This window comes from Aythya marila (assembly GCF_965140915.1).
Source record: "Aythya marila genome assembly, chromosome: 3".
Taxonomy (NCBI): Eukaryota; Metazoa; Chordata; class Aves; order Anseriformes; family Anatidae; genus Aythya; species Aythya marila.
Genome location: NC_139044.1, coordinates 101,342,436 through 101,361,128, shown reverse-complemented (window position 1 = coordinate 101,361,128; position 18,693 = coordinate 101,342,436). Strand labels below are relative to the sequence as shown.

General features: G+C 37.0%; 1 long non-coding RNA gene across 1 annotated transcript; it reads left to right on the top strand.

Annotated features, from left to right (window-relative positions):
- The first annotated feature begins 7,918 nt into the window (after positions 1-7,918).
- LOC309876963 lies at positions 7,919-17,479 on the top strand. The gene is made up of 4 exons (XR_014317297.1): positions 7,919-7,928; positions 14,590-14,713; positions 16,553-16,615; positions 16,847-17,479. It is a non-coding gene; the product is annotated as an uncharacterized lncRNA (long non-coding RNA).
- The last annotated feature ends 1,214 nt before the right edge of the window (positions 17,480-18,693 follow it).

Sequence of the window (18,693 nt, the reverse complement as noted above, 5' to 3'; positions counted from 1 at the left end):
GATATTATCTTATTCAAAGGAGCCCTGTCTTATATTGTGGACTGGATTGGGGATTCTCTCTTAACAAGCATACATTTAATATTTAGTTTTATTCCAATGCTGGCAGTATGGCCTGAGATCTTTCTGTGTCCTATTGTGAATAGAAAAGTATTGAAGAATTTACGTTTTATTTCTTCCCTTATGTAGCTCATCTTTTGAACAGAAGTACTCTCCAAAAAGCAGGAATAGATTACATTCTCTTTTATAAATATGTACACGGGATATTGAGATGGAAAGTAACAGTAGAGTTAGAAAATCCATCATGCAGCACCTTGTTAACTCTCAGGGTTACCATCAACACAATTGAAAACTTGTAGTTTAAAGTTGTGATGTTCTGCAATTTAAAGTAATTGTCAACCTAAATATACAATGAAAATCAGCATCAAATGTCACATATTGTTCTCTTGATAGGATGTGCATTTGGTGGCCACAGAGAAGCAAGATCAGGACTTTCAGGTTCTTTTCCAAGTTTCTCAAGATCATGACCTCCAAGTTTCTACAGGAAAATAAATAAATAAATAGAACAGAATTAAAAAAAAAAAAAAAAAAAAAAAAAATCTAGTCCCTTTTGTAATTGTCCAAATTGTAATCAAAATGGATCGGATTTCACTTTGCTCCATTAGGAGTGGGTACAGGAAACTGCTCAACTGTTTTGTCTGAATTTGTTGCTGTTAATAATAATAAGGAAGAAAATTAGCCTGAGGCAAACACCCACTTTGTGGAAAATTCCAGTCCATATTCCAGTTGGAACAAAAAATTATAAGCCATGAGAAACAGGATTTTCTTGTAAGAAGAATCAGACTCTCTTAATATTTCCACCTTTAAAATACTGCTAAGTGGAAATAAGGTTTTCAGGCTCCAGCTAGTTGTGAACAATATTTGGCCTAGTTGGAAAAAAAAAAAAAAAAATCCATCGAAGTTTTCCTCTTTTTTTTTTTTTTTTTCACTAAATATTTTAGAAACAGTAGGTTCTATTTTAAATGTAAATAGTGTAAGCAGTAAGGAAATTATCTTTAAAATTATCACAGATTAATTCAGTTTAAATTAAGGGTAGATACAACTAGTTCTGCAAGAAGAAACTTCATAATGTGAAGGAAAACAAAACAAAACAACAACAACAAAAAAACACTCTAGGGGGACTTCCAATAAGAAATTCAGAATTTCATTAGTGAAGTCAACTACATATCTTGGGAGGACACACTATTATCTCTCAAAATCCCCGGTGTAAATTATGTCCAAATTTTGGTTTCTATACTGATTAATCTTTCCTGAAAGGCTCTAAGGGGCCTATTTGGATTAATTCCTCTCCCAACATATTTTTGGAATAGGGAGAAATTCTAGGAAAAAAATGATAAAAAGGAGTTAATCGACAAAATATGCTACATCTTGGGAGGTCAGAAAGTAAAGGGATAAAGTGAGAATTGCCAAAAGTCAAGCTGAGTTAGGCCTTGCAAAGGAAATGAAAACAAGTTGTAAAAGGTTATTTGGCAATATAAATAAAACAAAAGAAGAAAGTGAGTGAGTAAGCAGTGCAAATGGATTTGAAATTCAAGATTTAACAGGTACGGACGAGAAGCTAAATGAATACTTGGCTTCAGCTTTCAGGAGGATAACTGTGACAAAACCAACATGGACATGGACAATAGGAATCGGTATTGGAAAAACAAATTAACACAATAAACTTGAAAGCAAAAATCAAATCAGAACAACAGATTATTTCTATCCAAGTATTGGGTACTGAATACTGAAAAACCTGAAATCTGAAAATGCAAATATGATATTGTTATAAATGTGAAATTGTTATAAATGGCTCAGGATTCAAATTAGGATTAAATAAAAAAATAGGATTTATTGAAAGAATATAAAGGAATAGAGGTAAGCAAACAGCGCTGGGTGCACCGGGAGTCTCCGCTCCACCAGGACGCACACCAGTTACATCAAGCAGCTGATTTTTATGCTCCTAGACTAATACATATTCATTACTACTTCTAAAAAAATAGATTATTAAAATTAGCTTCCGGGGTGCAGTCCCTCCTACTGGAGCATGCGCAGTCTCCTCTGGGGTCTCTTCTGGGGGTCTCTAGGGGTCTTTCATGCTGAAGGCTCGTAGTCTTCCTCTCCACCTTTGTACTTACTGGGCACCATACCAAGTTTACAGAACATCTTCTTCAAGTCTTGTCTCCCAGCTGCCCTTCAGCTTCTTTCTCCTTCCTCTTTATCTCTCGGCCCCCCCTAACCAGATACCAAAGATCCACATAGTATCCCATAACAGTCACTAGTTGTTATCAGTTGTTCTGAAACTCCCAGACACACAAGTAATTAAAACATTCTTCCCCAGCCATTCACAGACACATCTATAGCAGTGTTAGAAATAGAAGTCCGGAATAACAAAAGCAAACAGGTTCATAAATTTAAGGAGTGATAAATTGACTAGAATGAGGGGGAGACTGGGACACACTGCATCTGTGGTTCAAGAATTAAGTTGCCAGTGCAGGGCCCAGAGGCAGACAGGATTCAAACAGAATTGTTCTTTATGGACACGAATTGTTAAAACATTCCTCACAATCCCTTATCTTCTTTTTAATATCAACAATTCGTGTCACTTCTGTTGTTAATAACTGGATTTCATCAGTCCGTTCTTGGAGGGTCCAATTCTTAAACATCATAATTGACATATCCCCTTCCCTTTTTAATGAAGTTATTACAAATGTACTATTTATCACCCGGTGTATTAATAACGTAAGGCAAGGTATCATACAAGGTATATACAATAACATAATTACACCACATGACAATAAAAATAACACTCTTTTAACCCATGGTCCACCAGGCAGCCATGAAAATAAATCCCATTCCATATCCTTCCAGGTTTGTGTTTGCTCGCTCACCTCCCCCCTCCTTCTCTGGGATGGGAGAGAGAAATGGGAAAGTGAAGCCTGTGAGTTGAGATAAAAACAAGAAAATAATAACAATAACAATAATGATGATAATAGTACTACTAGTAATAATGTGTACGAAACAAGTGATGCACAATGCAATTGCTCACCACCTGCTGTCCGATGCCCAACCTAACCCCGAGCAGTCCGGCCCTCCTCCCAGCCTGCCTGCTGACAGGACAGTGAGAAGCTGAATTTGGCTTGGTCCTTGGCTTGGTGTAAGCACTGCTCTGTAACAATTAAAAACAATTAAAACTCCAGCATATTATTAACATTCTTCTCATCCTAAACCAGAACATAACATTCTATCAGTTACTAGGAAGAAACACCCTTTTTATCAATCTTTAAACAGCAATTACTAAAGCTAAATTTTCCACAGACTTCTCCTTCTTCCAAAGCTAGGCAATTTTGATACAAAGCAGTTCTCATCTTTATAACTCATTTAGATCAGTTCTCATCATTTATAACAATATCACTTCGTTGTCTTCATTGATAATAGAGATTTCACCCTGTCCTAAGTGGACAGGGTGAAGGAATCGATTTTCAATTTTTTTAGTACAGATCTCCAAATAATATTAAATCGTAAGACCTTTTCTTCTAATAAGATGAAAATAACTCAACGTGATAGAATGATATATTAAAATGGTAGATTTGTCTTTTTGTGCCATATTGGACTACATTATCCTTGAATTGTAACATTAATATGTCTTTTGGAGAAGAAATTTGGCTTTCAGAAATTTTTGTGAGCTTTTGAAATAAAATCAGATTTTTGTCATGTTTCTTATTCATGGTAATTCTATCTTAATGTTAGTGTCAACAGTAGTAATTCAAAAATTATAAAAAGAAACTGTAGCCATTGAACATCAATGCCTTTTTTTTTTTTTTTTTTTAAATTAAAGGTTTAATTTTCAAAAGGTATAAATTGCCAAACCTCTTGTAACACAGTCATAATTATTTATTGGTATCCTTGGTAGTGTGAAGACATTTATTAACCAAAGAAATCTGGAAAAAGTGACAGCTGGTAACCAATGGGTAAAATGGGAGTAATATTGTACCTACAGGGAACTGTATTGCTGTACAAACACAGTTCTATGTATATATTTGAAAGACAGAAAAGGCAAGTTAAGAATACATTGATAGAAACACTAGAAATGTAAAAGTTTCCTGATCCATCAAGGTAAATGTAGTTGGAGATAAAACTGTAAAAAATAAAAATTAATATGTATAGCTATTTCCCTGAGTTCTAACATCACACATGATAAACGCTCCCTGAGCAGGAACATCTACATTTTCCCAGAAAAAAAAAAAAAAATCTTCTGGGGAGAGTGTGGGGAGAATTATGTTAATTTCTTACAATGAACTGTAAGAAAGATAGCACAACACACTTCTGTTTATGCTGGAATGAATACAGTAAAGTTACATGAGGGTAGAGGCAGAATGAAGAGTTAAGTCTACCCAAGAATATATCTTAGCTTTAGTCCAGTCATCCATTTCATAATACCAGAAAATATGCACACACAAAAACATAAAAATAAATAAATAAATAAAATAATAATAATGAAAAAAAAAAAAAATGATGAAAGAGATATGCAGCCTGTATACTCTTCTGGGACACATACAAGTCATTTTTAAGATCAGGCTGAGAGTTTCCTTGAATTAAAAAAAATAAAATAAATTGAATTTCTATCTCAAAGGAATCAAATAATGACTATGTAAAATTGTATCCCTGAATCTGCAGTTGCTACAGATAAGAAAGATGTGGCAGTGATTTCTGCTGGCAACAAACTGCTGTTGAATTCAGACTGCCCAGCTCCTAGAAATGAGGTGCATTCATAGGATCAGTGCATTGGATAATGAGGTGTAAGATGCTCAATTGAGTAATTTTTAAATGTTACAGTAAACACAAAGCCAGAGCTAAACAGCTTTTATGCTCCACAGAAAATGTACACTGGCTGGAAAGAAGTAATTTCTTTCAGAAATTAGGATCTAAACTCAGTAAAACCAGTTTACTGTTGTTGTTAAATATATACTTGATAAACAGTGTACATACAATGCAGAAGTAGTAACTCAGAAGCCAAATATCTTTATTACTAAGAAAATAGTAAATACATCTAAATTGGCATAACTGCCGCCAGTCAAGTTTGTCTTTACCACTGTGCCCAGAGAGAAAAAACATTTACAACCCCATACTTTGGTTTTCTTAAGGCTTATCAGCATGGTGTGAGTTCCTAAGAGAAACACAGAGACAGTGTTCTGAAGTATCCCCAGAGAGTACCAGTTTTCAAAGTAAAATCCTAAGACAAAGCTTTTAGAGTAATGTTATGTAAATAAGCAATAAGACTGACTGAGGTTTCAGCTGTAGTGCTCTGTGATTTTTCTTTGAAAGTTTTTTACTTTCTGGAGTTCACTGTAACCTCATTATGTCTTGCTGACACTTTCTTGAGGAGAAGCAACAGCTGCATAATACTGATAAACCTTAGGAAGGCTGAAACCCAGGACTGTGGTTGGTGCTCCAGTATAAGTAGACCATATCTAAAAGCTGTTGCCTGGTGTCATATGCTGTGGTTAAAACTCAAATTCTGTCTTGCAGACAGAATTTTATAAAGAACAAATTTATTAAGTTATAACTTATATAAAGTTATATAAGTATCATTCATACAAGTAGATATCTAAAAAAAATAAAATGATTTTTAAAAGAATTGTGTATTGTTCTTCAATTTTTTATACCGCAATTATTATTATATAACTATTAATGTTGACTGAAGTAAAATCATTGCAAGGAAGTTGAGAACTGAGCTCAGAAACCACTTTATGAATTATTCATTATTTTTAGCAGCCACAGAATTAAATAGGTGAGATTTCTAAAGCTCTTGATTATGCAGCAATATCATAGATATATATTTAATATGAAATATTTAATTATTGTTGATAATATTCTATATTGAAGTATACTCTGTTGTTCCCAAATATATCACCCCAGGCCATGACAGTTTTCTCTTACTCGAATGACTTAAACCAAAGTATGAAAGGCGTTTTTTCTTTCTTGTTGTTTCTGAAGATTATAAAAATAATATTTTCCATTTCCTTTAACTTCCAAAATTTACAAGGAACCAGAAAACAGAAGTAAAATAGTCCACTCATGCACTAGCATTCTCCTATTAAAAATGTTTAGGTAGATCTTGATTTTCTGTTCTCCCAGTCTCAAAATGTAGAGAGGAATAAAGGATGTAGAAAGAGATAAAAAAATTGAAAAGTTGATAAACACAACATGAAAAGTTGTATATCTCTCATAGAACTCATTTGTTTAATTTAACAAAAGTGAAAGAGGGATTCTTCATATTTAATGACTATTCAAATCTATGATTGAATAAAATAGAGAGGAAGGACATAATCTGTGCCTCAGAATATAAATCTATTTCTAATTGATAAAGATCACTTGCCTGTATTTAGAAACCTGCCAATGTTTGTCCTGTGCCATGTATGAGAAGTATCCTTGTTAATATAATCAGTAACAGGAAGTGATTTTCAGAGGCACTCTTCACCTTTGAATAGAATTCATGGCAATTTGGACCTTTGCAAGTCTGTATAAATATATAAATATTTTGTACAGAAAAATGAATGTCCATGTTATTTCAGGTCAACAAGAATGTCAGTTCTCAGACAGGACTGCTAAAGATTTGTTTGGTTGTCCATAGAGAAGATGTCCATAAAGAATAACTTTTGCAGATTGTTGAAGTCGTTATGATTCTGAAATTCTTCAGATAAAACCAGAAAATTTGCTGCAAGTTTCAACAGTAGTTGCAAACTCAGAGCTTGGCATTTGGAGGTCATCTTAATCCAAGTAAATTTGAGATAGGAAAGACATTTGATCTCTTGTGAAGATGTCTTTAGTTTGATTGGAACTCAACTCAGTCTTTTCTTTAAGTTCATTTCTTTGTAGAGTATGTCAAACATTTCTAGTGTGGTGAATGCTTAACCTAAATCCTGGACTGAATGGAGAATTCCTATGTCATCAAGGTTTTGCTCTGTAGTAGACAAGTGTGATATATAATTCCTTCCATGCTCCAATCTTTTTTCTAGCTGTATGAATCTTTTTGCCTTGTATTTATGGGCAAGCCTGGGCAAGTACACTGACATAGCAGCCAGTGATCAGTTCCAGATGCTCCAGAGAAGCCTTAGTTTAGAGATGCAGTAAATCTCCCAGTTTATGTTTCGTCAACATCTTTGCATCTGAGAGATCAATTTAGAGCCTGAAAATAAAGTTTAACTTCTTACAAAATGTTGATCACTCTCATGAAGAGTATGGATCGTTCTAGAATCCATTCAAAGGATTTTACTAAGTCCTTGACTTAGCTAATATACTGTTTGTAACAGGGAACATGCAACTAAAATACATTTTTTATAGAAAACAAAACAAAACAAAACAACCACCAAAGAAACAAACAAACAAACAAACAAACAAACATAAAAATTCTTTATCAGTCTTCAATTTCCTACCTCTTTAGTTTCAATAAATGTCCCATTGCTTCTATGTTGCAGAACACAATTTCTTAAGCTTTACTGGATCTTTTATCCCATTAGTTACTGAGTTTCTTTCTAACATATTGTCCTGGTTTCAGTTAGAACAGAATTAATTTTCTTCCTAGTAGCTGGTGGAATGCTGTGTTTTGGCTTAGGATGAGAAGAGTGCTGATAACACCCCGATGTTTTAATTGTTGCAGAGCAGTGCTTATACCAAGCCAAGGACACCTCAGACTTTTGCTCTGTCCTGCCAACAGGCAGGCTGGGGGTGCAGTAAGAGCTGGGAGGGGACAGACCCAGGACAGGTGACCCAAACTAGCCAAAGGGGTATTCCATACCATCTGACGTCATGCTAAACAATATATAGGGGTGGCTAGCCGGGGGAAGGGGGCCGGACTGCTCGGGGTTAGGCTGGGCATCGGTCAGCGGGTGGTGAGCAATTGCATTGTGCATCACTTGTTTGTACATATTATTATTATTTTCCTATTATCACCATTGTAACATTATTGTTATTATTGTTATTATTATTTTGTTATTATTATTTTCCTGTCTTATTAAACTGTCTTTATCTCAACTCACGGGCTTCACTTTCCATTTCTCTCCCCCGTCCCAGAGAGGGAGGGGGGAGGGTGAGCGAACGGCTGCGTGGTATTTAGCTGCCAGCCGGGTTAAACCACGACAGTCTTTTTGGCGCCCAACGTGGGGCCCGAAAGGTTGAGATAACGGCAGATCTGACCACAGTGTGTTAAACTAAAATTTGTGTAAGTATTAGACCTGCTTAATAGTCACTTGTCATAATGCTGATTGCTTTAATCTCAACTCTGCTGCGCCTGTTTTCCAAATTGAGTATTATAGTACATTATTTTCCGTATTTGCTCTCTGTCATGTTGTTTATCCTCTCCAGGCCCTGGTTTCAGATCATTATGGTACTGAGTGTTGTAGCAATGGCTTATGAGACAATGAGATATCTGGTCATGACTCTAACTTGGTATTTATACTCAGTAACATCGTCGACTCTGTATTTTGGAAACTGTATCTTGGAAACTATTAGCAATTACACCTATTGTTTTTTTCCGTTAGGGAGTCAATCTGTGGAGGGGAAAGGGGAAGATATTTTTTCTTACTTGATTACTCTCCCTTTCTCCTTCACCACCCCTGTATCCTCCTGGATCACTATGCCTTCTCCCTCCTTCTTCTCATCCTAAGCCAAAACACAGCATTCCACCAGCTACTAGGAAGAAAATTAATTCTGTTTTAACTGAAACCAGGACACATATACAATTCCAAACATTTTATTTTCTTCCCACTTCTGTGAACTCTGCTTATTCTTCGTTGTACTTGCACACACTACTTACAACAGCTGTGTCTTCATTTAGTTCTATTTTCATAGAAAATATATGCACTTTAATTCTGATATACAAAGGATATGAATTATTCTCATCCACAGAAACAAAATTTCTAAAAAAAAAAAAAAGTAGAAATGAAAATGTCCTAGAGATGCATGTTTCTCCTTTAACGTCTTTTGCTAGTCACAGAGTCAAACCTTGCATACTTTCATTTTTGAGACACCAATTTCAGATTTTTTATAGACATGTTAGTTACTTAAGACTACTAAGGGTTTCTAAAGAAGTCTTTTACAAATTGCTAGCTTTGAAATTGAGACATTTCCTCACCACTACTAGATAGTGTGCAATGAGGCATATACATACACAATGATCTTCAAAGGATAAAAGTCTATCTCAGGGAAAACCTGGTTGAGATTTTCAGGGGTGAATGAAGCACATGAAGTGAATAAAATCGCAAACTGTCAAGTGGACTTAATTCAACGGAAATCTTTTTCAATTGTGTTACCATTATGCATTAAATTTCCATAAAAAGAATGTAATTCAGGATACAGACAAAGCTCATATTTGCTCATCTGTATGATTTTTGCCTCTAGGTATTTTGGTATTCTTCCTGTAGGAGTGCACTTATACCTATAGCGAGGATGTTTACATGCACTGTGCAGGTATCAGTGCTGCTGTAAGTCTGCTGTCTGGGGAACTGGAAGGGGTGCCCTGCTGTGTACAGGCTAGTTTTTATGGCACTGTATTATGTAGTATAGACATAGCTAAGAATACAAATAATAACCATTTTCCCCACCTTTCCTAGCTGACCCTATATTTGAAGACCAAGTACATCCCAGGAGGTGGCGATTTAGGGCACTTCTTGAGATGTCTGTTATAAATAGCAAGTTCCAAAGCATTTTGTAACAGAAATACTCAACGAAATTGAACTGGCAGGAGTGGTGATACAACAGATGATTGTGCCACCATTCAGAGGGATCTCATCATAATTTGACTGCGTAGTAGAATGACTGCAAGGAACAGGATTGAGTTACAAGACCTCTTAAAAGTTCTTTAAAAGTGTTGGTATGATTGCAGAAGGTCTTAGGGGATTTTAAATAGAAGTGGTTGTAGCTATGTAAATCTGTAGCTACATTCACTCTCTCAAGCTTTCTCCATATCCAAGCTAACACCACATTAAGTGATTTTGAGGCCAGTTTATTTAAACCACTGTAATGAAAACAGCCTAAGCTAAACCAACCTAAGCCCCTCTCCAATTGCCTTAAGAACATCTACACAAAAGATTAGAATGTCTACATAAAAGATTATTTATGTGCTCGAGACATCCACTTTTTACAACTGTTTCAGCTAACCTAATAAGATATTTTATTTCTCCCTAAAAACCTTGCAGGTTACTTAGCAGCAGTTTAAAAAGAAGTTGTTCTGTGGCCAATGCAATTAATGTAGCACATGTTCTTTATAAGTGGGATTTCAAAGTGATCTCATATGTGGGTTCTCTGATATCTAATAAAGGCTGAATTCAAGCTCTGTTTCTTGTACCCAGGAGCCCACCATCCTCAACACAGTCAGAATTTAATCTATTTAAGAAAGGTCTTTACCTCTATCTCTAAATTTAGCTACAATCTTTAATAAAATGCAAACGCTGCTGGACTGTACACGTAGATATGCATGACCAAAGTGCTAATGAAATGATGTATGTGCAGAAGGTGTCTGGTTTTAAGCTGAGGGTTTTGGCAATGCAAAAAAAATGTAGCATCTACTGACAAACTTCTGGTGTTTCTAGCAGGCGCTTTCTCTGTGTATCTTCCCAAAAGAAGGAATATCCTTTTGGGCTCATGTGCAAGAACAGATGAAAAAAATAAATAAATAAAATGCAGAGAAAGAATCAGGGATGGAATATCTGGAATTAAGAGGGTTTTACTTATGCTGGCATCCTACAGCAGGTTTGGTTTCTGAAATTCTCTGATCTTTTCCAATAGGCATACAACACATATGGATGCTTACCATAGGAGATAATTACTGTAGAACAATCAGTCCCAGAGATGAATCCCAGATGTTAATTATTACAGCAACATTCACATACTTCTGAGCACTGTCCTGTTATACAGACTGTGTATAATTAAAAATGTGACATTTTTGTACTTTTTGTCAGAAGCTAGCTAATATATCCATTGAGTTTTACTCCTGTAATCCTTACACACTCTTAGGAAGGTGGGATATTAAGTATCAGAAGACTATAAAGTGACATGACTATTAAGTGACAGATTTGCCTTTCCTCTTTTCCATTGATGGGTGAAAAAGGGATGAGATCTATTCGTTCTGAATAACATGTCTAATCCTTCAAGTATTTTTAATTAAGATGAGCTTTCAGTACTGGGGATTTTCTAAAATGATAATACAGAAACACACTCTGAAATTCAGGGCTGCACAAATCTCCAGGACAACAGAACTCCCTGTTTGGAAATGTAAAACAAAACTCCAGTTCTATTAAACATATTGACTAGACTCCCGTGCTTTCCAGTACCTTTTACACATGGTTTTCTGCTTAACACCTTCAAGATAGATATGTTTTTCTAATCTCCTTTAGAGAGGATGCAATGGCATTTGTCTTAATCTATTGGCATCCACTGACAGTTAATTACCAGTAATTCTTAGTCAGAAGGTCCCTGTCAAAACTCAGTGTCCACAGCTCAAAATTTTGACTGGCTGACATGAAACTTACTAACAATGAAAATTTGTTATTTGATTTTGTGAAGCTACTACAGCACTTTTATATCAAAACACACCCAAATAATAAAATTTCTGATAGAGATATTCATAAATTCAAATCTGTAATTTAACTATAGTGAATATTGTTCAATATTTCATGTTTCAAAATCTCCCTCACAGTAAATTTGCATGTTAAAGCACTTTGTGAATTCCAAAACAACCTTACTAAAAACATTATTCAAAAGTTCAGATACTTTAAAGCCATTTTTTGTGCCACTTATGTGTTGTAGGAGCAGAGACAGTCAAGGCACTGTGAGAGAAACCACAGTTATGGTCTGTATAAAGTTTTGACAGAAATATAGAATGGAAACAAAGAATGATGGTCACAGTTACTGCAGAGAGAGGTGAAAGGAACAGTGGTAAAGACCAAGGAAGGATAAACAGGTTTCCCAGAGATAAACAAACAACAAACAATAGATTATAGCTATTTATCACTTGTCACAGTGTCATTTAGACAAGCTTCATTTTACAGAATCACAGAATCACAGAATTTTCTAGGTTGGAAGAGACCTCAAGATCATCGAGTCCAACCTCTGACCTAACGCTAACAGTCCCCACTAAACCATTTCCCTAAGCTCTACATCTAAACATCTTTTGAAGACTTCCAGGGATGGTGACTCCACCACTTCCCTGGGCAGCCTGTGCCAGTGCCTCACAACCCTTTCAGTGAAGAAGTTCTTCCTAACCTAAAACTCCCCTGGCTCAACTTAAGCCCATTCCCCCTCGTCCTGTCACCAGGCACGTGGGAGAACAGGCCAACCCCCACCTCGCTACAGCCTCCCTTGAGGTACCTATAGAGAGCGATAAGGTCGCCCCTGAGCCTCCTCTTCTCCAGGCTGAACAAGCCCAGCTCCCTCAGCTGCTCCTCGTAGGACTTGTTCTCCAGGCCCCTCACCAGCTTCGTCGCCCTTCTCTGCACCCACTCAAGCACCTCGATGTCCTTCTTGTAGCGAGGGGCCCAAAACTGAACACAGTACTCAAGGTGCGGCCTCACCAGAGCTGAGTACAGGGGGACGATCACCTCCCTAGCCCTGCTGGTCACACTGTTCCTGATACAAGCCAGGATGCCGTTGGCCTTCTTGGCCACCTGAGCACACTGCTGGCTCATATTCAGCCGACTATCCACCATCACTCCCAGGTCCTTCTCTGCCTGGCAGCTTTCCAACCATTCCTCTCCCAGTCTGTAGCTCTGCTTGGGGTTATTGCGCCCCAGGTGCAGGACCCGGCACTTGGCCTTGTTGAACTTCATGCAGTTGACCTCAGCCCATCGGTGCAGCCTATCCAGATCCTCCTGCAGAGCTTTCCTACCCTCAAGCAGATCGACACACGCACCTAACTTGGTGTCATCTGCGAACTTACTGAGGGTGCACTCGATGCCCTCGTCCAGATCATCGATGAAGATATTAAAGAGGACCGGCCCCAGCACCGAGCCCTGGGGGACGCCACTAGTGACTGGCCTCCAACTGGACTTGGCTCCATTCACCACGACTCTTTGGGCCCGGCTATCCAGCCAGTTTCTAACCCAACGAAGCGTGCGCCAGTCCAAGCTAAGAGCAGCCAGTTTCTTGAGGAGAATGCTGTGGGAGACAGTGTCAAAAGCCTTGCTGAAGTCAAGGTAGACCACATCCACAGCCTTTCCCTCATCCACCCAGCGCGTCACTCTGTCATAGAAGGAGATCAGGTTCGTCAGGCATGACCTGCCTTTCATAAAGCCATGCTGACTGGGCCTGATCGCCTGCTTCCCCTGCAAGTGTTGCGTGATGACTCTCAGGAGGATCTGCTCCATGAGCTTCCCTGGCACTGAGGTCAAACTGACAGGCCTGTAGTTTCCTGGGTCTGCCCTCCTGCCCTTCTTGTAGATGGGCGTCACGTTTGCTAGCCGCCAGTCGATTGGGACCTCCCCCGATAGCCAGGACTGCTGATAAATGATGGATAGTGGCTTGGCCAATTGGTTTCAATTGCTTAAAACTACAAAATTGTTTTTTGAAAATGTCTCTGTCCCTTACTTCAGTTTCCCAAGTTTTTTTCATGCTTGCTAACTGCCTGCTTACTTTTATTTCCAGATAAACTGAAGTCAAGACATGTAATCTCTAGTCCCATGTTGTGGATGACACTTTACAATGAAAAATATCGGACATTGGCTTCTCTTCCAGTTCTTCTCTTCTTTGCATTTCTTCCCTGCCTCTGTGGTGGTTTTACCGTGCTGAGCAGCTAAACACCACAACCTCTCTCTCACTCCCCCTCCTTGGATGAGAAGGGGGAGAAGTAAAGCAAAGAACAACTTGCAGGTTGAGATAAGGATAATTTAATTAAAGGGAAATAATAATAATAATTAAATAAAGATTATTATGAACTAAACAATTTAACTAAAGGGAAATAAAAAGGGAAAGGGGAAAAGGGAGGGGGAAAGGGAAAAAAAGGGATGAAAACAAACAAATAAAACAAATGAAGGCTATGTGGAAGTGCAGAGGAAAGAAATTACTCTCTACTTCCCACAAATGAGCGATGCTTGACCACGTCCTTGAAGCAGGGCCTCAACGCACATAGCCGGTGTTTGGGAGGAGGACCGACGTTTTCCCAACGAGAGCCCACCCCTCCCCTCTTCTTCCTGTTTCCACCTTTTATTGTTGAGTGTGACATCATACAGTATGAAATATCCCTTTGGTTGGTTTAGGACAGCTGCCCTGGTGATGTTTCTCTCCTCACTTTTTGCCCACCCCTTAGGAAGGTTATAGAGAGGGGAAAGGGACAGATTAATCCACTTAAATTTGAACCGTAAGACTATTTTTACATTATGTGTTAAGCTGAGGATGGGCACTAACATTTTTCCAGTACCAGCTGTTGACCCACTGCTGATCTACACCTAAGATCAGATCTCATTTGGAATTCGTAGCGACTTCACTTCAATGAGTCAAATCACAGACCTGTGTTCATTTGTCTCTCTCTTTTTTTTTTTTTTTTTTTTTTTTTTTTTTAAGGTAGGTTCATCTAGTCAGTGGAGTCAAAAGCACCTTCAGATTGACCACCTCAAGTGAAACAAGGGGAGGAGGGGAGCCCTGACCAATTCTGCTCCTGGATGAGAAGCTGAAGCCAGTCCTCCAGGTGCACCTTCTCACCTTTACAGAGATGAGGTTTGTGGCCATTTCAAATGTGAAGTGTCACTGTTAATTTTAATCTCATCTTTGAAGTAGCAAGACACACTTGATCATATTTTAGGGTTAGCTTCCTAACACCTCCTTCTAGATGTGATACACTTCACAAGGTGAAGAAAATCCTGTCATAAGAGATTGCTCGTTGCACAGCCCAGGGCAGGCAACACACTAGCTCAACATCAGCACCTTCCCAATTTAACCCTCGAGTGAGTGAGGATGTTATCCTTCCTCTCAATATAGTGTGACATAAAGCAATCATAGATAGGCTTTAAAAAACAACAACACAGTCTGTCTGTTTTCTTGCATCATTCTCGCCCCACAGCCCCTTAAATTAATAAATATGTCCTTAGAAATGTTTTGAGAACTGACTCCAAAAGGCATACCAACAATTACTTCTGGTTCTATTCAGGAGTTACCTGATGAAAAAAACACAAATCCCAAAGAGGCAACATGTGGACATCAGCTTTTAAACCTCTCGGATGAAATCCACATCGAAAGAAGGAGAAATATTTTGAAGCTGTATCTTCTACTTTTTAGATTATCTTACCAAAAAAATCTTACTCTATAGAGAAGCTTTTTCCTCATATAGGTTTTATAAATAACTGATTGCTTGTGGGATTGTCTAGCTCTGCCTACTGACTACAACATGCCTGGATGGATTACTGGGATAGACTGTTTTAAACTTGATGGAACACACACCACATTTTTAAAAGTTAAAAATAAATAAATAAATAAATAATAAACATTTGGGGAACTTAGACTCCAGTGGTTTAAGAAACTTGAAACTGTCAATGTAAGTCAAAATCTCAATCAGCCAACAGAACTACAGAATCAATCATGAGATGCCTTCAGGAAGGTAAATTATATAGACAAGGAAAATCAGTCTCATATTGTATTTCAGACACACTTTGGAGTCTACTGTGATGGTACCATGATGGACTGCAGGTCTTGTTATTTTTATTATATTTGTCAAAATTCCTTATTACTTTGTAGGTTGTAGTTCCTTAGTCCATCTTTTATTCATAAGGGGATAATTTTTTTTGGTATTAATTGTTATGGAATTAGTCAATCTATCTTTACAACTACCTGGTAGAAATTGAATTACTCATTCAATTTCAGTATTATATATTAGAATAGTTTCTGGAAAGCCTCAATAACATCTGCATAAACATACAATAGAAATTGTTCATCAGTGAAAGTTTTGAGACCTAGCTTTTTAATTAATTTTTTTTTTTTTTTTTTTTTTGGGGGGGGGGGTATTTTTTGCCCTGAAAATTCTGTTAAAAACTTCACACACAAAAGATATGGTTATGAACAGCCTGAAAATATCCTGAGTGAACACTGGTTCTCCTGTAAAGTACATCTCTGCAGTGATTCATGGAGATATATCTTGATATAAAAGAATTTGAATATTTATTCTCTAATGAAAAAAAGATCTGTGACGGATTTGCTATGGATTTGTGCTGTCAACAGGCATGCAAAAAAATTCTGCAATTTGTAGAGACTATGCTTGCATGCTCAGAAAATTTTGTTCCTTCCCATAGCAAAGTATTGTCAAATTTATTAATAAAACATAATGGTAGAGAGGGTGTTAGTTAATAACCATCTGAAACTGCTAAAGACAGGTGTTTTTGTTCCATAGTGCACAGGTGCACAGGTCAGGAGATTTCTCTCCAAATATTTTTTTCAAGTTTCTCTGCAGTTACTATTGCAAGTTCTATAAAATAAATATAGTTCTATATTAAAATAAATAAATAAATAAATAAATAAAAATTTCAATTTATTTTAGAACTGAGTCTCATAGACATCTATCTTGAGAAAATGGATTCATCTTGTTGAAGCCTTCAAGACAGTTAAGTATTCCTAAAATATTCCTAAAATCATGGACATTTAAACTTGAATTACTTTGATTTGTAGTCCCAACTTTTGTTCTGTTAGGTATAGGATATGTATATACATATGTGTCATGGTTTTGGCCGAGACAGAGTTAAATTTCTTTGTAGAGGTTTACACAATCCCGTGTTTTGTTTTGTTTTAATGAAAATAATGGTCATAACACAACAATGTTTTTTATTTGTTGCAGAGCAGTGTTCACATAGAGCTGACTTTTCTGTTCCTCATGTTGCCCTGACAAAGAGGTGGCTGGGGAGCTGTGAGGAGACAGCCAGGACTGCTGGACCAGGCTGGCCAAAGGGACGTCCCATAGCATGTGTCATCCCATCATGTTCAGTAATAAAGCCTAGGAAGAAAGTAGGAGGATGGAGGGACATTCACTGTGATGGTGTTTGTCTTCCAAAGAAACCATTACGTGTGAAGAATCCTGCTGAACATGCTGAACATCTCCCTGACGTATCGTATTGTATGAGTTTCTTGTTTTGCTTTGCTTGTACACATGGCTTTTCTTTTCCCCAGTATATTACCTTTATTTCAACCCACAAATTCATTCACCTTTGCTTTTCTGATTCTCTCCCCCATCCCACCCTGAGACAGTGAGCAAGTGGCTACGTGGCGCTTAGTAGCCTGCCAAGGCTAAACCATAAAAATATGTACATAAATGTGTGTGTGTTTGTGTGTATGTTCACACACATTCATATATGATATAAAATTGAAATAACTAATATGGAAATAAAAATAATATGAAAATAAAAGATCAATATAATAATAAATGATAGGGAATATTCTTGGAAACTGTTAGGCAGCCAGCCACAATGCATTACTTAGAACTCTTGATGGACACTGTCCTATTAAATATGCTCTGGGATGAATGAAAGTTTTCAGGGATAATGTCATTGAACCATTTATCTAACATCTTTGCAATAGTAGTGAATTAAGAGACCCATGTTAAAACAACATGGTGCAAAACACAGGGAAAAATAAAATTAAATTAAATAAGCAGACAGATATTCGACAGCTTAAAAAGAAATAAAGACTGTAATGTGCATGTAGCATCTGGACTATTCTAGTCATATACAATTAAAAAAAGAAAAACTTGTTCTTTTCAGACTAAAGTCGTGTGCCCAGAAGGTTCTTCAAAAGTCACAGTAAGAACAATGCCATACACACTTAGCATGCACGACAGCCATATGAAGAGGACTGTGGTCAAAAAACTCATTTGCTTCACTGAATTTAGCGCTTCAGAAAATGCTTTTAATGGCTCAAGCTACGAACTTTTAAAAAAAACATACATATTTTGTAGCATCAACAGGAAAGTAAACAGTAGTGAGTCTAATGAAAAGACAGTTTAAAGAATTAAAAATACTGCATTGTGTATAAGACCAATTTATTTCACTAGAAAGAGAGTATTTCAAAGATTTGGTGTAAGTCAAAAAAGAGTAGGAAAAATGAACACCCATTTTGGTGGAGTAATCTCTGTTCTTCACCAAAATAGGATGACTTCAGTATTCAATTGTTAATTTACTAACCTGGACCCATATAATTGTTAGTGCTCTTTTATTATGTATGCATAGAATTGTTACCTAAAAGTCCCTGCCACTGATCACTGCCCCATTAAGAAAATTAATACTAGCATCTACAAAGCTAAAATTAAATATTGTTCCTGTCAAAAGCAATTTATCTGTCATGCATGCTTCATAACTGGTCTTGCAATTGCTACAACCATGAAGTCAAGGTTTCTTTTTCAACCTGATGCATACGTTGCTGCTGTTGTAGTTAGAGTATTGATTTTACACCACTAAGGAATGTACCACAGCTCTTATTGATTTCACTGAGTAAATCAAAAAGACATTTTGTGTTGTAGTAGGTCTCACAAATGAATAAAAATACAGCAAAAATTTTGATATAAAAAACATGTGGCAGCTATAAACAGCTATGAAATCAGCATAACTTTTTAACTATTTCTTTAAAGTGGCCAAAGGGTTACCTAGATGGGCCTACAAATATTACTGCAGTATACTATTTTCCACTAAAAAC